Source organism: Spinacia oleracea, chromosome 4, assembly GCF_020520425.1.
Source record: "Spinacia oleracea cultivar Varoflay chromosome 4, BTI_SOV_V1, whole genome shotgun sequence".
Classification (NCBI taxonomy): domain Eukaryota; kingdom Viridiplantae; phylum Streptophyta; class Magnoliopsida; order Caryophyllales; family Amaranthaceae; genus Spinacia; species Spinacia oleracea.
The window spans coordinates 79,502,968-79,523,135 of record NC_079490.1 but is presented as its reverse complement, the minus strand read 5'-3'; positions in this window follow the sequence as shown (position 1 = coordinate 79,523,135).

Here is a 20,168-nt window from a genome sequence, read left to right as displayed (position 1 = left end):
ATGTTTTCAAACTTATTACATGTCTCATATGCATAGTTATAACTTTCTAAGACTTTTACTAATCTATTATTCCACATTTAAGGCTAATTGGGTTGTTATAGTACATATTTAGGCAAAAATGAAGTTTTCGAACCCAACTTTTAACTAATCTACAAATTAACTTGGTGAAAAAAATAGTTGCCAAAATAGTACCTATCTCACTATTTCTCTTTTTCAACATAAAATCCTTCATCATGATCTCGGCGCTTATAACTCATGTCAACATCGTCAATTATTTGAGGGATATGCCAGGAGGAAGGTGGAATCTCATTAAACTGCTCATCATATTCTTCTTCATGATCTACATCCTCAACGCCAAGTATTCTTCTTTTGCCTTCCAGAACAACTGACCAACTACGATCGGCAGGGTCAACCATATAGAAGATTTGTTTTGCCTGTGATGCTAATATGAAAGGATCTGCAAGATGCCCAACTCGACTAAAGTTTACAAGTGTCAGGTACCCATGTTCATCTTTTTTGACACCGCGACTAATATCAACCCACTTGCACCGGAATAGAGGAATCTTAAAATACTTATATTCGAACTCTAATATTTCTTCAATGACTCCATAGTAAGAGTTCGTCTTATCTACAAGTGTTCTATCTTTTACACTAGCATACTCCGAAGACAAACATATTTCCGTAACACCACTATTTTGCATCGTCGTTTTGTCATCTTGTCGCTTCGTGTAAAAAGAATAGCCATTGATGTCGTACCCCTCATAAGATATGACTTGACATTTAGGACCATATGCCAACCATCTCACCATGTCAGATACCTCAATAGGCGTGTCGGAAAATTGATACATCACTCGACTCTTGAACCATGTGAGGAACGAACGATTATGCTCTTTTATCAGTTGAGGACCATTTTTTGAAGGATAGTGCTCTCTTAGAAAGTTCATGTGCTCAGCCACGTATGGATGGACTTCACTAAGATTTTGCACCACAAACAGCTCAACCTTACACATCATTTCAGAACCGATTGATATCCTTTTCCTGCCAATTGTACCTTGACCCCCCAAGTCTCCCATCATGTCTAGACTTTGGTACTCCGACTTCTTTCAAACGTGCCATATATTGAGAAACCCATGCAGCAACTTCCTCCGCGACGGTTCGTTGGACAATACTAGCTTCAGGTTTGGCCGGATTCATCACTCTATCATTCAATGTACCCATTTCCCGTTCAAAGGGATACATGTACCTCATACAAACTGGCCCACAAAGCTTAATTTCACGAAGAAGATGAATAATCAAATGAGGCATCATGTCAAAGAATGATGGAGGAAAATACTTTTCAAACCGACACATGGTCTCAAGTACATCGGCCTGCAAATCATCCAGTATTGTTGGATTGATCACCTTGCTAAAAATTGTGTTGAAAAAGAAACACAATCTTGTAATGGTATACCTCACTTTTGGCGGCAATATCCCTCGAATTGCAACCGGAAGCAATTGTTGCATCAACACGTGACAATCATGAGATTTCATTCCAACTAATTTCAAGTCAGACATGGACACAAGTCTACGAAAATTTGAAGAGTAACCAGTAAGGACCTTTAAGCCATGCAAAGACTCACAAAAACTAGCTTTCTCCTTTTTAGACAAGGTGAAACAAGCTGGGGGAAGGTACCAGCGTTTTCCCCTTTCTTGAGGTGCCAACTCGGAGCGACCCATAGCGGCAATATCTTGTCTAACTTTAGGCCCATCCTTCGTTTTCCCTTGCATATTCAACAATGTCCCAACAATGGCATCACAAAAATTTTTCTCAATATGCATTACATCCAAACAATGCCTGACTTCCAAATCTCTCCAATATGGGAGATCCCAAAAGATAGACCTCTTCTTGTAACCACCACTTGGCTGACCTTTATAAGGCTTACCAAACTCTATCTCAATGTCTTTAACCCGTTCATAAACCTCACACGCACATAAGGGGGCAGGAGCTTCTCTCATCTTCAATTCTCCATTAAAAGCTTCCTTCTCTTTTCAAAAGGGGTGATCTTCAGGAAGATACATCCGGTAATCCATGTACACATCTTTCCCACAAAATTTTAGGCGCCTCGAGACCAAATCATCATGACAAAATGGACATGCCTTCTTTCCCTTTACAGAATACCCTGACAAATTTCCATAAGCCGGGAAATCATTTATCGTACAAAAAATCATGGCACGTAAAGTGAAATTGGTTTTGGTGTATGCATCAAACATCAACACCCCTTCATCCCACAACAATTTCAAATCTTCAATGAGTGGCTCTAGATACACATCTATGTCATTTCCGGGTTGTTTAAGCCCAAAGATTAAGAGCGACAACATGATGTATCTACGCTTCATGCATAACCAAGGAGGCAAATTGTATATGGTGAGAAGAACCGGCCAAGTGCTATATTGGGTACTAAGTGTCCCAAATGGGTTCATTCCATTCGTGCAAAGACCAAGCCTGAGATTCCGAACTTGTTCCCTAAAGACCTTGTACTTTCGATCAATGTTCCTCCATTGTGGAGAATCAGTAGGATGCCTCATTAACCCATCTTTCTTCCTCCCTTCGGCATGCCACCTCAAGAGTTTTGTAGTTTTCTCTTCTGAGAAAAGGCGCTTAAATCTTGGTATAATTGGAAGATACCAAAGCACCTTAGCCGCAGAAGGTTTCTTCTTAGTTGATGTTGCATCATTCTCCACGATCTTGTAACGGGACAATCCGCATCTTGGACACTCATGCAGATTTGCATACTGCTTTCGATACAACACGCAATCATTTGGACACGCATGTATCTTCTCATAATCCATACCCAAAGGACACATAAGCTTCTGGGCCTCATAGTTAGACCTTGGAAGTTTGTTTCCTTCAGGAAGATTACCGGACGTGGCCTCCAAAAACTGTGAAAAACTCTTGTTGGTCCAACCGTTTTCCACCTTTAAGTTGAAATATTCGATGACGGCATCAAGTACAGTTTGTGTAGAACCAGGATATAACGGTGTTGCGGAAGCTTTGATTATACTATCATACATACGGGGACGCTCAACGAAATGATGGTCTTCCACATCATGCATCATATCATCTATCCTATCTTCTCCTCTTCTTCCTCACTTTCAACACCAATATCATCCTCAATTTCATTTTCATCACCATTATCACAATAATTATGCTGACTCGAGATCGGCATACTAGAACTTTCCCCATGATCTATGCTCTCACCATGCCATGTCCACGTCGTGTAATTACCCTTAAAACCGCGACGAACTATGTGATCAACAATATCATCAATATCCCGATACCCCGTTGAATTATTGCAATCACAACAAGGACACAGAATTAAACTTGATTCATGTTCTGATTGATGTTTCAAGGCAACCTTAATGAACTCTTGAATCCCTTGTAAGAACCTTGTAGAAAATCGTGTACTACCATACATCCAACTCCGATCCATTTTCAACCACTAAAGATAAAACAATATGACCAAATTTTGTCAAAGGTTAGAATATAAACTAGGCTATTTATATCATTATAAATCCATGGCTTCCAACAAAACCTACCATAACTAATAACAAGTTCCCATAGTACAATTCATTTCACATCACAAATTCACAAACCCGAATTTTGTAGCAAACCCAACACATCATTTCATCATCTAAATTCATTTCATAACCTACACAAACCATCTCATAAACCTACACAAACCCAAAAATTCATTTCATAACCTCAATTCAACAAAACCTAAATGTAATAAACAAATAAATTCAACGAAACCAACTATTATAATAACCTATTACAATTCATCAAAAACCTAAATCTTAAATGTACACAATTAAAATTCAATTAAATAATATCCACAAATAAAATGCAATCTTAAACTTCAACTAAAATGTCAAATTAAAATTCAATCATAATATCTACAATTATAATTAAAATGCACAAATTAAAATTCAATTGAAATAATATTCACAAAAATTCAAACTTAATATCCACAAAAATTCAAACTTAATTTAAATGTACCTAATTAATTCATTCACGAAGCAATTGAAGGGTGTGAGATCCGGAAGTGAGTAGGGGGAAAGGGGCGGCAGTGAGCAGGGGAGGTGGCGTTCCCCTAGGCGTGGCCGGCTTAAGGGTAGTGAGCAGTACATTGTGGGGGAGTGAGTTGACTTCCTTGGAAGTGGGCGGCGACTCTAAAAAGGGAGCAGAGCACGAAGGAGTGAAGAAGTGAAGTGCAGCGCAGTGAAGGACGGCGGAAGGCAACGACGAAAGGCGGCAGTGAAGCAACGACGGCAGTGAACAGGGTGAAGCCGCCGGTGAGAACAAAGCAGTGTTGGTGTTGGTTTCGTTTGGGAGTGAAGCAGTGTTGGTTGTTTGTCAAGCAAAACCTAAGTCAGAATGAAGCTTGAAAGCAATTAAGCGTGAGCGGGAATTTGAGAAAAAAATAAATCAATAACACAGTGCGTTGCAGATTTACTAATCTGCGAGGCAAATGACTTTAGGATGCTCCTAGAGTCATTTGCGTCGCAGATTAGTAAATCTGCGACACACTTGATTGAGTAAATTGCGTCGAAGTTTTACTAATCTGCGACGCAAATGACTCTGGGGGGCATCCTAGAGTCATTTGCCTCACAGTTTAACAAAGCTGCGACGCAAATGACTAAATTTTAAGCTAAAATTTGTCGTTTGCGTCACATGTTCAGAATGGCGTGGCAAATGCGGGGATGCAATTAAACGTTTTTCTACTAGTGACCGCCCGAATACCACTTCAACTCAGAATCAAAAATCAAGTTCCTCTCAGAGAAGGGAAGGCCCGTGATCATATCAAACTCGAAAGGGTTAATGGTGATCTCCCCCCATGCCATATAAAAAGTGTTGGTGGTATCCCACCACCGCTCCAACAGGGCCTGAAGTCGGGCTTTGACGCCCGTCCTCCCTTGAGCATCTCCCAAGGCACGCCAGAAATCAACCGGGCCCATCTGCAACCAGATCTCCCTAGTCTCCGCGTCGTCATAGACAACCGGAAAACCATCATGAAGGTCCTTAAGGGACCAAAAAGTACGCAATGGCTCTCCATCAGCCTACAGATGAGCGGATCAGTTCAAAATCTATACAAATTCAAAAGGCAAAGCACAGTACAAGACTCACCAAACCAGCGCGAGGCCGCTGGGACAAATGAAACTCCGGTCAGAACACTAGATTGGAAGGCCTCCAGCCATTGCCGACAAAGTTAGGGACCCTCCGCGGTACCATGCCTGGCTCCGGCACGTTCGTTGCCGCCGCTTCGTCATCCGAATCATCCTCCATGGCAGCTCGAACCGCCGAACATTCGACAAGCTTTCTCCGGGTGTGGCGAGGCATACTAAGTCATTCGAAATACAAAAATATCAACATTCAAGATGGGGGGCTATCTTATACTAGCCCGTACAAAAGTCAAAATTATAGAAATCCCCAGTGGCGATGCAAATTCAGCCAGGGACCTTTACTTCAACATACAAATTCTACACCAACGCCCAGGCTATCCATGCCGAAGCAGGTATACAAGTTCTACACCAACGCCTAGGCTATCCATGCCGAAGCAGGAATGCAAGTTCTACACCAACATCTAGGCATCCTAGCCTACTCTCCCGCGAGACCCAACAAGGTCACCAGTGAGACCACTATCTACAAATACTTAGTACAAAGTTCAAGGGAAATTTCGAAATTCTACAAGTTCCATATGAGAAATTTTTTTAAAATTGGAGATTCTACAGAAATTCTAGTTCTACAAGTTCCAACAGTTGAAGTTCAAGTGGCTATCAAACAATTTTCTACGCGATTCAAGAAGCCTACTATCATACAAGCATCATATTAGTAGGCATTTCAAAGTACAAAAATCAAAGCTACATGCAATCCTAGAGATTATTTCATAAGCAAAACATGAAATACTTACATGGACAAGGCAAGAACAACAAGATAGAGAGGAGACTATTCAACCTTTGAGAGAGAAAAAAGCAAGAAAAGGGAAGTATTTTCTCTTCAAATGGCACGACAAAGGGGGCTTTTATAGCCCAACCCCGCGCCAAACGCCAGGCCCTGCGCCGGGCGCCGAGCTGCCGCATGCGCAAAGTCTTCAGCGCACGGTCCTCCGTGCTGATTGCACGTTCTTTGCTGCTACGGTTTTCTGCCCCAGCCATCAAACATCAAATCATGCTACCCTCCGAAATTGCGGGTACTTACCTGTGTCTCCAAGAACCGACAGATAAATATCTCAAGAATACAAAGTCCAAAAAATAGAAGAATTCAGGCGTTCGACTCCAAACGGACCCAAGCTCCAGGAAAGTCAGCCAAAATTTCAAAATTCAAGATCCAATAAAAAGCTCTTCTCCCCAGCGAAGAACATCCCTAACGGATTAATATCCGGGTATTCAAAATTCAAGATTAAAAAATCCAAGATTCAAAATTTTCGATGTCAAGACTCCGTCCTAAACCAGAGGCGGAAGAGCAGTACAAGTACAAACCAGAGTCGTCACACCCACAAGGAGGTAGACTCTGTCCTTTTTTTTTTTTTTTTTTTTTCTAACGCCTGTTTTGTGCAGGTACCGGCGTACAAAGAATGGTCTTGATTGCAGAACATCTTGATCGTTCTCCGTCCCGAGTCGAAAACTTTGACTTGCGCTTTCCTCACCGGACGATCAGTCAAAGTGGGGGCTTCTGTAGACACCTAAATCGTGTCTCCCCATTGGGATGATGACGATACCATTATCCTTGCTAGGTGGTTAGAACAACTCCATGCGGAAGTCCCAATTGCTAGAATATATTCCAAAATCCAAGAGCCAAAGTCCAATCCCCGAGACCGTTCCCATTCCGGAACTCGGTACAAAATTCAATTTCCGAAAACCAATTTCAAAATCCAAGTACAATCTCACCCAATGGACCACTCCATTGGTTTTACAAGGCCTTTTCCAGTCAAAATGACACTAAGCAATCCAAATTCGGGCACCGACCCACAAACCGAGCAAGTCGGGCCTCGTCCCGTAAAACCGAATTCAAAAACCGGAAACGGCTAGTTTTTAGTCGCAAGCTTCCTTAATCCCCAAGCAAGAATACGTGCCAAACAACGTATAATTTGTACAAAGGTACGCCCACTACAAGCCAAGCACAAGGACGACATCTTCGTCCTTGTTTCGCAGCTTCTGTGCCACGTCAGCTGCGCTGGACGTTGGCGTCAGCTGTCATTTAGCCCTTCATTTTCCTATTTTTAGCATTTTAGGGGAGGCAATACACAATCAGAACGTCGTAATACAAAAATTGCTTCTCAAAATCCAAAATACAAACTCTTCAAAAACTTCATACAAATCTCAAATTTCTAAGCAATTGGGAGCTCCAAGAGGAATTCTAGCCTAAACCTTACTAGGTATTTCCGAATCCCAATCCTAATCTACAATGTTTCTATAATTTCTATTTCAAAATGATTAGTAAGGTTGGCACTTTTATTCTTAAATGTGTCACTTACAACAATCACATACTCTTACAAAATCAACACTTTCTATGATACAAATACAAAGTTTCAAGATCAATGATGTTTAAGGTTGTTTGTAATCACTTCCTTAAACTAGAATCATTTTCAAACCATGAGGTAATCAAAGGTGAGGCCTTTTCAATGTTAAAAGCTCTAATCTTTGAGATTCAAGAATCCATTTTTCAATATACAAGTTCAAGTTTCCAAATTTCAAGATTCAATGATGTTTAAGGTTGTTTGTAATCACTTCCTTAAACTAGAATTATTTCAATACATGGAGCATATCAAAGATAAAATATTTTTAACATTAAAAGATCTAATCTTTGAGATTCAAGACTCCTTATTTCAATATACAAGTTCAATGTTCAAGATTCAATATTTGAAATTCAATTTTTATGTTCAAACCCCTAGTCCCACCTAGTCCCTTTCTAGCTGGTGATGTATTATACTAATTACGCATCTATTTTCCATTGTGATGTTGCTTTACTTATTTATCGCTTTCATCACCTCACATGCTAAATCCAAAATACAAGTTACACCACGCTTAACATAGATACTTTTTGGACAAACCGGCCTTAGGTTCCCTTGAATTAATTTTAAAGCGAAGTGGTCACAATACAAAAGTAGAAATTCTATTTGTGCAAGTTCTAAATTCAAACCCACATAGTGTCATGACTAGGGTATTTTCGAAAAGGTTTTATGCCAAGCATTTGAATATATTTCTAAGGTTCGCGGAATAAGCATCTCGCTCCCTAGCCCGGATCTCACCCATCTGTTTCTAAGATTCAATGCCTTATCCGAATAGAGTCATTTTTGGTCTTTCCGAACGGGACCCTTAAAAATGTTTGGTGGCGACTCCTTCGAAATCCAAAATTACAAAAGCCTTCCTTAAGGGAAATACCAAAGCGGAAGGAAAACCCCCCTACAGAAAGTTAGAAGCGAAGGCTTAGCCCCATACCAGACCTATCTTGAGAAGTTGTCTAAACAAGTAGAAGAGCTTCGTTACACATACCTCCCAAGAGAGGAGAACCAATTCGTCGACGCACTGGAAAAACTGGCATCAATGATCAACATTCCAAATGGCATGGCTGAAATGCCCCTTATAATTGAAACGCGTCAAGAAGCAGCATATGTCCATGCTATTGGCGACGTCGAGCCTGACAAAGATGAGCCTTGGTTTATAGACATTCAAAGATATCTACAAAACTCTGAGTACCCACCGCATTTTTCAAGAAAAAGTCAAAGGGCTTTATGCCTACAATCATCCAACTTCATCTTAGAAGGAAGCGTTCTATACAAAAGGTACTCTAACGGCCCTAATCTTCGATGTGTCGACAAACCTGAAGCACAAAGAGTCATGGATACCGTACATGTCGGGGTCTGTGGTACTCACATGAAGGGGAAGATGCTAGCCCTCAAAGTCATCAGGGCTCGGTATTACCGGACTACCCTCAAGCGGGACTGTTACTTGTTTGTCAAGAAATGTCCTATCTGCCAAAAGTGTGAGAACCTAAAGAACATTCCCCCATCCTTGCTATATTCTCAGTCATCACCATGGCCATTCTAAGCTTGGGGTATCGACGTCATCGGACAAGTCACTCCAACCGGCACCGAGGGTCATGAATTTATACTGGTTGCAATCGATTATTTCACCAAGTGGGTCGAAGCCAGGTCATTCAAAGTGTTGGGTTCCAAGCAAGTGGCCCAATTCATACAAGAAAACATCATATGCAGATACGGCGTTCCTCACGAGTTCATTAGTGACCAGGGAACCCATTTCCAAGGAGAGTGTGAGATCTATTCACCGAGTACAAAATTCAACATCACCGTTCTTCGCCTTACCGCCCGCAAATTAATGGGGCAGTCGAAACAGCCAACAAGAATTTCAAAGCCATCATCATGAAAATGACAACAAATTACAAAGACTGGCCCCAAAAGCTGCACTTTTCATTGTGGGGGTATCGAACTTCAAATCCGCACTTCAACTGGCGTAACTCCTTTTTCATTGGTCTATGGAATGGAAGCGGTATAACCTGTTGAGCTAGAAATACCTTCTCTAAGGATAGTCCTCGAAAGCAAATCCCAGAAGCTGCATGGGTACAAGCAAGATATGACGAGCTAGTCATGCTCGATGAGCGCCAACTTCAAGCCGCTCACCATGTACAAGTCTATTAGCGCCGAGTGGCCAGATATTTCAAAAAGAGGGTCGGAGCCCGAAACATCAAGGAAGGAGAGCTTGTCCTGAAAGCCCTATGCAAGAGCGTCATGGACCCAAGGGGAAAATTCAGACCTAACTGGGCCGGAGCATACATTGTCAAGAATATCCTTTCCGGAGGAGCCGTCGAATTGACAAATGTCGATGGGACTGAGTTCCGTCCTTTGGCGAACCTGGATCAGCTCAAGAAGTTTTATGTCTAAGTTCTAAATTCAAAATTCAAAAGTCAAATTCAAAAAGTTCTGTACGTTAGAACTACGTTCGGCATGATTCCTTAACGGGACACGTTGGCAACCTCATTCCGAGGCCCGGCCACCTTAATACAAAAAAATTCAAAGTTTCCTCAATTAAGGGCATCCTAAAAATCAAATCAAAATTCAAAATTCAATTGTTGTTGTTGTTTTTATTCCAAACGTGCGAAGCATGTTCAAGTGCAATTTAACACAGTAACTTTTATTTGTCTCTAAAGCCTCCATCAAAGCTAATTCGATTACAAGGTTGGAATCAAGTGAAGCAAAGTTCAAAGCCTTTTCACTTCCACTAAACACACTTCCTAAAAACATTCTCTAAACACACTCTTGAACACATCTCCTACTAATACAATTTCAAACACATTAAACCTACAAAGATCTGGAGTTGGGAGACTATGCTCTTGAGTCTTGGCACCTTCAGTACTATCCCCTGGCTCTTCCCGCAATCATTCATCAATCTTCCCCTTGCCCAAACGGCAGGAGAAGGAACTTCTAGTCTCCCAAGACGGGAGGATGGCGAACCTCCTTTGGACCCAGAACGGTCAAGCACCGGACGGGCTATACTCTTTCACCTTCTTTATAATCAGTTGATGCAGGGCGTCTAGCACTAGAACCTCGGGCTCCCGTTGGCCCGGAGAGAGAAATGTCCCTTTGGCTTGGACCCTTCATCCATACAATATACACCGCAGACAGAGTAATGGGCTCAGGTGGGAATTGAATATTCAAGAATGGTTTGGTAACCCAATACCGCCTCCAAACTTCAAGATGATCAACATTCAGTACAACAGGTTTCGGATGCTCCTCAGCACAGTCCGGGACTTCTTGCCTTACGCCATATTGTCTTATCACTCGAGCAGGAGAGTAGAAGACTAACATTGTAAGGCTAGGCACCCTCAAAGTAGTAGAGCCAGGTGCATATCTCATGGCAACAATTCCCCACCAAGGAACTACCCACCTGATACAAGATCCAATCTCCGAGAGTGTGCAGCGCCACTCATCCAGTGAAAGTCAGCCATACATCATGGGCCGCACAGTGAACCCCTTCCTATTATAGCTTGCCACGTTCTCTGGTGGTGCCACCAGCATGAGTCTCTCCATAAGCCAGACCTTGGGGAAAATTCAAGAAATCAATTCAAAATTCAATGTTCAAAATACAAGTACGAATTATAATTTACAAGTAAGCTCCAGATTCTTACTTGGAGTAGCACCGGGCTTCTCGATGGCATGGAAGAGGGGTCCGATTTCAGCATATCAAGTCCCATCAATGTCTCACCTATTACGAGTGACATTGGGTCCCTACAAGGAGAAAAACACTCCACAATCTCTATTAGGGAGGCATCGCCATCGCCAAACCCTTGCTTCGAAAAGAGGAAGCGAGCAAAGATACCAAAACTCAGGGCCCTCAAGCGGTAGACCTTAGGGACATCAAGTCCAGCAAGGTAAGTGACAAGGAGGGACAAATCCACCCATCCGCCATATACAACAACACTCAAAACTGGGGGCTTCAAGCCCAAATATCTCTCAAAAGCCAAGAAAAAGTGTTCCTCAACACTAGGCATGCAAGGCTCTATCATAAGGGGCCATCCCAATATGGCACTGAACTCTTCAAAGAGGGGACATACCTCGTTGTTACCGACGCGGAAAACGTGGTGAATCGGATCCCAAGCCTCCAAAGCAGCTTGAATGAAATGCACGTCAAGCTTCACGAACTGGAAAGAGACAAGCACCCCAAGATGCATGCCATCTTGCTCTCTTTTCTTTAGTTTGCCTAACGAACCAAGCCAAGAGTTCAAGGCATTTTCTAAGGATATAACCATTTGCTTTCTTTTTGTGAAGACGTAGAAGGTAAAGAAGAGCAGAGAAGGAATGGTGCAAGAAATGTGATCCGGAATGCTCCATATTTATACAAAAACCAGCACTTATGGTGGTACTTGAAAGGACCACCTGCGCTGGGCGCCATAGCTTGCGCCAGGCGCAGGGCCTGCAAGAAGGACGAGCTCAACGTCCACTTTATGACTCCAAGTACGCGCTATTTATAGCTTTGGGCAGCTAGATCATCCCCAATAATTTCATGCTGAAGATTCCAAAAGCCGCAAGCCGCGCAATTTCAAGCAGTCCGAATCAGCACTCGGGTCAATTTCGGGTCAATCTGTTCAAAATTCAAAATATTCTAGTCCTAGATCGGCGTCCTAACTCGAGTCAACATATGCATGAGCGAAGTTGAATATACTTTGACTTGCGCTTTTTCTTACCAAAAAATCTCAGTCAAAGTGGGGGCTTATAGTGGGTATGTACACTCGAAAAAATGGGCAATTTTTTTTTAGTATCAGCATGTGCATAAGAAAAAGTTGAATATACTTTGACTTGCTCTTTTTCTTACCAAAAAACCTTAGTCAAAGTGGGGGCTTATAGTAGGTATGTACACCCAAAAAAATGGGCAATTTTTTTCATTTTGCATGCATAAATATAGCCACAAATTTCAAAAATACACACACAACGCATACAAAATTCAATTCAAACCTTGGAAAACACACATAGCAAAATTCAAACCATACAAATACAAACCTTACCAATTCAAACCATACAAAATCCAAATACAAGCCATACAATTCCAAATACAAATACAAACTACAAGTATCCATACAAATATCCTCATAAAAAAACCCAATCGAGGCAAAGTTGGAACTCGCTACCATGCAGGGTCAGTCCGAGTCATCATTAGCCACAACGTCAATCACAGGCTCCTTGATCCTGCTCCGGCTCATGTACCTCTCCAGCTCCTGGTCTAGCTCCATCCCAGAGGTAACTGGATCTTGCTCCGAAATACGAAGGGTACCGGAAGGCCGCTGAGTTCCCTGCTGATAGGGAGGATAGTGATAAGCCTGCGGGGTCATCGTAAATCGACGCTGCATCTCGAAGTTATAGGCCTGACGCCTCCGCTCCATCTCATACTAGTGAGCCCAAGATTCTGCACTCCAAGGCTGGGAGCTACTCGTTCCTAAATGAACACCAGCGGGATGCGTGAAAGGCATCTGGCTGCCCATACCTTCAACAGAGTACGAATGCCTGCTAGGCTAAACATAATTATAGGGGACATCTCCCCTACTGACATTCGAATGCCTCTGACGATTCACCAACACTAGGACTCGGGCCCTGACCTAAGCTCCGCCCGATTTGCTCTCTCGAAGTATCCACCGGGGAACCCCTGTCCACGAAATACCTGCAACCTCGACAGCGTTCCTATACAAGATTCAAAATTCACGCATCAGGTATCCATGTACAAGTTCCAAGAATAAAAACACCTCACAGTCAATGAACGCACCTCTCTGTCCCGACCAGCAAGCTTCTTGCGCAAATTGACACAATGCCTCTTCAAGGAATCAATCACAAGCATCCATCGATGCACTCTCATCTGAGGCGCCTGCATACAAAGTCAAGATCAATTTCCAGATACAAAAATACAAACAAATTCGGAAAGATACAAAAGCAGTCACAACTGCATAATACTCCGATAGGGCATCGTACGCCATCCGATGTGGAGGAGAGGCCATCGGAACAGTAACATCCACCTGCTCTCCGTCCGAGTCCTCATAGCGGAGAACAGTAACATCCTCATGGTCTATCTCCTCCTCCTACAAGCACACATACAATGATCCGATTATACAAGAATACAAGAATACAAAACTACAAAAATACAAGAATACAAGATTCAAATCCAAAAGCTCACCGGCGGCACAAAGCGAACGGGTGGAGCAAGTCTCGCCAAGAGGTCCTCGTAGCTGCTCCTCTTATCCACAAAGCTCTCCCACGAGAGACAAATAGACTCACCCCAAGCCTCCATGGCGTCCGCATAAAGTCGGGCAACAGAAACAATCTTTGCCGGCATGGACTCTGGAGGATCCATAGGGACGAACCTGCCGCTCACCTAGACACCACATAGGACTGTACACCCCCGGGAACAGCATCCGCCGTCCAGACAAGTGATGGGCCTGCATGGCAGAAGCAGGTGTAGGCGCATTGTCAAAAGGGCGCCATACCACCTACAAGTCAGACAGCTCAAATATACAAATACAACGGAGACAAAGATCCTGAACAGTACAAAGGCATACCTCTTTAATAGGCAAGACCCGCAAAGTTCTGCGAAAGGTCGCTAAAGACACATCTTTACGCTGCGCTCCTTCCCAAGAGGCAGCAAACGGGTAAGCCGCAACCCTTGGGCGATCCGGCGCCAAGCTCGAATGATGCTCATACGCCCAAATCTTCAAAAGCAAACAAGGCATCAATAAGTCTTATGCATACAAAATTTAACATACAAACATGCAAGTACGAAATACAAAATACAAGGAGTCCCAAATACCTCCAACACTCTCCACAAGGAAGCTACACTCGCCTTGCTCTCCGGTGCAGTCCGGGAGGCGTTCTTCATCTCGTACAAAAGGTGGTTGTATGCCAGACCACCCCAGTTGAGGCCTGAAATATCCCTCAAGTCCCTCAAAGATCCTAGAAAGCCCACTAGCACGCGGCTATTCCGGCCCGGGGCTATTACCCTACCTACAAGAGCCAGAAGGAAGAGTCGAACCCTTTGCTCCGCTGATATGTCAGTCATGCGAAGCCTAGCCATAATCACCGCCACAGAGGTATGGGTGCCCTCCGTAGTCAAATCGACGATAAGGCCAATCAAGTCCCTGACGCCATCCGACTGTTATTTCAAGTCAGGATCAAAAGTCACCTCCCTCTCGGAAAAAGGGAGGCCCGTAATCATAGCACACTCGAAAGGGGTGATGGTAATCTCTCCCAAGACCATGTGAAAGGTGTTGGTGGTATCCCACCACCGCTCCAGTAGGGCCTGCTTCCGGGCTTTGACGCCCTCCTTCCCTCGAAAGCCTCTCATAGCCTCCCAGAAAGGAGCCAAGCCCGTTTGATCCCAGATCGCTCGAGTCTCGGCGTCAAAACAGTCGGGTAAATGGTCCAAAGATCCTTCAAGGACCAATAGGTACGCATCGCCTCCCCATCAGCCTACAAAACGGGTGGATCAGTTCAAACCTATAAAAGTTCGAGAAGCAAGTTCAAAGCACAATACAAAACCTACCAAGCCAACGCGTGGCCGGTGAGACAGATGAAACTCGGGACGAAATGCAAGATCTGAGAACCGCCAGTTGTCCCCCTCGAAAACGGGTTTTTTCCGTGGTATCATGTTAGGCGGTGGCACGTCCGCCTCAGCCGCTTCATTGTCTGAAGCGTCCTCTAAAGCCGCTCCGCTAGAACAATCGAGCGTTCAGCGAGCTTCCTCCAAGTATCACGAGGCATGCTAAAGCATTCAAAATACAAAACAATCAACACCCAAACCTGGGGGCTATCTTATACTGGCCCATACAAAATCAAGATTCTAAAAAATCCCCAGTGGCAATAAAAGTTTAGCCAGGGACCTCTACTTCAGTAGAGAATTCTACACCAACGCTTAGGCTATCCACGTCGAAGTAGGTATTCAAGTTCTACACCAACGCCTAGGCTATCCACGTCGAAACAGGTATTCAAGTTCTACACCAACGCCTAGGCTATCCATGCCGAAGAAAATATTCAAAATTCTACAACAACACCTGGGCTATCCTAGCCTACTCTCCTACAAGACCCAACAAGGTCACCAGTAGACTCACTATCTACACATGCCAAGTACAAAAAGTAAAATAAAAACAAAGTTCCAAAATTCTACACAGTTCCAACAGTTCAAGTTCAAGTGGCTACCAAACAATTTTCTTCCTACAAGATAGAAGAAGCCTACCACATCAACAAATACAAGAATATTTCAAGTGCAAATATCGAAACTACATGCAATCCTAAAAGTTATTTCATTAGCAAAAACATGAAAAACTTATCTGGACAAGGCAAGAACAACGGAACCAAGGGGAGAGAGTAATCGACCTTTGAAGAAGCAAGAAAAAACAAGAGAATGTGCTCCTACAAGGGCGCGGCGAGGGGGTTTATATAACCCAGCCCTGTGTTGGGCGCGGTCCCCTAAAATGTTTAGTACAAAAACAAAAAAGGTAAAAATTCATCTTGGTAAGTTTAAAAGGATTTTTGGCTATGTCCAAGACCAAATGTAGACATTGCCTATTATATTAATACTTCCTCCATTCAGGAAATATCGCATCATGGTTGACTTTTACTCTTCTACCCATTACTTTGACTCATAATATCTCTAATCGTGTGCAAGTAAAAATTATAAAAAGTTAATATTTATAAAATATATATCGATACAAGTCTAACATAACCCCACATGAATAAAATTTACTTGCGCATGAAACACAAAAAATGGCCGAAGTCGTTCTGTGAATAGTAGGTGGTTGGTGCAACTGCGCATACTGTAGACACCTAAATCCTGTCTTACCTAATGGGATGATGACGATACTATTATTCTTGCTAGGTGGTTGGTGCAACTCCGTGCGGAAGTCCCAATTGCTAAAATATATTCCAAAATCCAAAATCCAAAGTCCAATTCCCGAGCCCGTTCCCATTACCAAACTCGGTACAAAATTCAATTTCCATAAATCAATTTCAAAATCCAAACACAATCTCACCCAATAAACCTCTCCATTGATTTTACAAGGCCTTTTCCAGTCAAAATGACACTAAACAATCCAAATTTGGGCGCCGACCCAAAAAACCGAGCATGCCGGGCCCTGTCCCGTAAAACCTAGTTCAAACCCGTAAACGGCTTGTTTTTAGACGCAAAATCAAGCCTTATTAATAAAGCATTCACTACGTGCCAACTTCTTACAATTCGTACAAAGGTACAACCATAAGAGACAAAGGCAAGGATGGTGTCATCGTCCTTGCTTTGGCGGATTCTAAGCCACGTCACCAGCACCAGGCGCAGGCCTTGCCCCAGGCGCAGCTAGCATTTGGATTTTAGCCGATTAATTCTCTAGTTAAGCCCTCATTTCTAAGCATTTGGGGCAGCAAATAAAAAACACAACGTCGTAATTTCAAAATCTGCTCTCAAAATCAAAATACAAAAATCAAATTCTAAACTACAAATTCCTATACAATTTCAAGTATTTAAGCAATTGGCAGCACTAATCGGAAATCCAACCTAACCCTAACTAGGTAATTCCGAATCCCTACTTAAATCTACAATGCATTTTATTCTTCTACCTTTCTAAATACAAAATCCAATGATGTTATCATTAAGGTTCATACCCTTGATTAACTAGGAAAAACTATGCCAAAGGTGTCATCTTTGGGAGGTTTCACTCTTGAAACCCTCTCCAAATGATTTTCCAAAACACCATTTCCATTATGTCATACAAGATTCAATCTTTATTCCAAAAATGATTAGTGAAGTTGACACTTTTACTCTTAAAAGTGTTACTTACAACAATCACACATTTTTACAAAATCAAAACCCTTTTATGACTCAAATACAAGTTATGGATTCAATGATGTTAAAGGTTGTTTGTAATCACTTCCTTAAACTAGAATCAATGTCAAAGTTGTGAAGCATATTAAAGTTGAGATCTTTTTCAAATTAAAAGATTTGGACTTTAAGAATTTAGCCTCCCAAGTTCAAGATTCAATATTCAATATTCAATATTCAATATTCAATATTCAAGATTCAATATTCAAAGTTCAATTTCAACAACCAAAATCTAAGACTCTTTGTGATGAGCAACTCATCTTAAAGTTGAGATTTTTAGAATTGAATCCGTGTCGGACGCACTTATTATTAAGTAGTCGTTTGGCGTTCGGATCTCAAATACAATAATGCAATTTCAATAGTGCAATTTCAATATGGCACCTTTCAATACCGCAATTTCAATATCTCACCTTTCAATACCGCAATTTCAATACCGCAATTTCAATATTGCACTTCAATATCACATTTCAGTTTCGCACCTTTATTATTGCAATTTCAATTCCGCACTCTTTACTCACCTTATTTTAAGGTGATGTGGTTTTGTACGCACTTTCAATAATTTCTTTACTTATTGTGATGTTGCTTTACTTGTTTATTGCTTTCATCACCTCACATGCTTAATCCAACAAAATACAAAGTTACATCACGCTTAATAAAGATAATTCTTGGACAAACCGGCCTTAGGTTCCTTTAATTAACTTTAAAGCAAAGTGATCACATACAAATAGCAATTCTATGTCCTAAATGCATGTTCAAACCGTAGTATCATGACTAGGGTTATCCGAAAATGCTTCTTGTCATGTATTCGAATACAGTTTTAAAAGCTCGCAGAATAAGCACTTCGTTCCCTTGACCGGATCTCACCCATCCGTTTCTAAAATTCAATGCCTTATCCACAATGAGTCAACTTTGGTCTTTCCAAATCAGACCCTTAAAAATTGTTTGGTGGCGACTCCTTCGAAATCCAAAATCTTTCAAAACCCCGTAGGGTGTCCAAACAAAGTACAAAAAAAACCCCTACACATAGTAATTATTGTTTAAAGCTTATAATAAGATAAACTATACTCCTACAATAAACTATAATACAATAAAAAAATAAAGATTTAAACCATATGAGTCATGAATTAGGGTATAATTTTTGTTTGATTAAAAATGAAAATCTTTAAAATAAAAACAACCATGGTCCTAACTAAAAGTCAATATGTTCAATCGGCCATAAATTAGACGAATCTAGCTGGATTATGTGTTTATTTGATATTGCACACAATAACTGTTTGGTAATGACCAAAAGCGCAGTTGGTGAGATGCAAACTGTATTTTTACGTTCTGGTAATGAATAAAGGTAATTTGGGAATTCCCAAACATTCGTCTTTTAGCTTACTTCAATTATAACAGTCAAATTTAAAAATAAATATCTACTCTCGCTCCCACGTGGTAGTTCACCAGAACCATACATGTCGCTCATTTCTCTCGGACAACACCCATGCCACCAATCATCGATCCAACAACACCACTGCCCTTGTAAAAAATAACCGTGATCAGAGCTCTTTAAATTACATTAAACTTAACGATTAAAAATTTATTGTTAAAGATTTTAAGTAAGAAAGATTATCATAGTTTGCACAACCACGTACGATATATGGGAAAGATGACCACAACTGGGTTCGCGTATGAGAGTTTAAGTGGATTTTTTTTCTTTTTAAAACAACTTAAAACAATACGAGGGTAGTGACCGAAGTCGTAGTTGGTCTTATGCAAACTGATCTTTTGCGTTTTGTTGAGAAATTTGACAATTTTTAAGCACAACTTTATTTATTTAAGCTTGACTTATATTTATGTAAGCTCAACTTTTGTTCATTGAAGCTCAACTTGTATTCATTTAAGATCAATGTTTACTGCCGCACAAATTTTTTCTCTCTCTTCTTTGGCTCTCTCCTCCAAACCCTAGTCTCCATTTATAATTTTTGAGGGGCTTCCATCGGTTTTTTTTACAGTGGAAAGCCCCAACGGTTTTAATTTCTTGTGTTGTTTCCTTTAATTTTTGTTTTTGTAGGTGTATTAATAATGCTTCTTCCTCTAGAGAGGAACATTTCTCCCTTGAAAGAGAGGGTTTTATCTCCTATCTTTTCGAAAGGTTTTCTGCTTTTGCGTCGGTATCGAGTCGATGGGTGTTATTTGTGTATTTCATGGTGGAAATTGTGTTGTTTCTATGATGTATGCACTTTGAAGATCAAGATCAATCCGGGATATGAAGCAGATTCATTTTTCAAGATGACTATAACGTTTGTAACGAGGTCCTCCATCCAACGAAAAGATGCTTTGACATCGAAGTTATTTCATGGCTACACATATACCATGATTTGGGAGCCGTTCTTCAGTATTTGCTCATTTAGTTATTTGCAAAAAAGAATTTGTTATTATATTTTAGATTTGTTCCTGTTCTTGTCTAGGGAAAAAGTTGATTGTAGATGCCGTATGGATTTATTTTAATGAAAATTTCCCTTACCCCGTCAAAAAAAAAAAAAAAAAGATCAATGTTTACTCCCGTAAAAAAAGGTCAACTTTTATTTATTTCTCAACTTTTATTCATTTAACCACAACTTTTATTTATTTAATCACAACTTTTATTCATTTCAGATGAACTATATTCATTTAAGCTCCACATTTATTCATTTAAGCTTCACGGTTATTCATTTAAGCTCCACGATTATTCATTTAAGCTTCACTTTTATACATATAAACTCAACTTTTATTCATTGAAGCTCAACGTT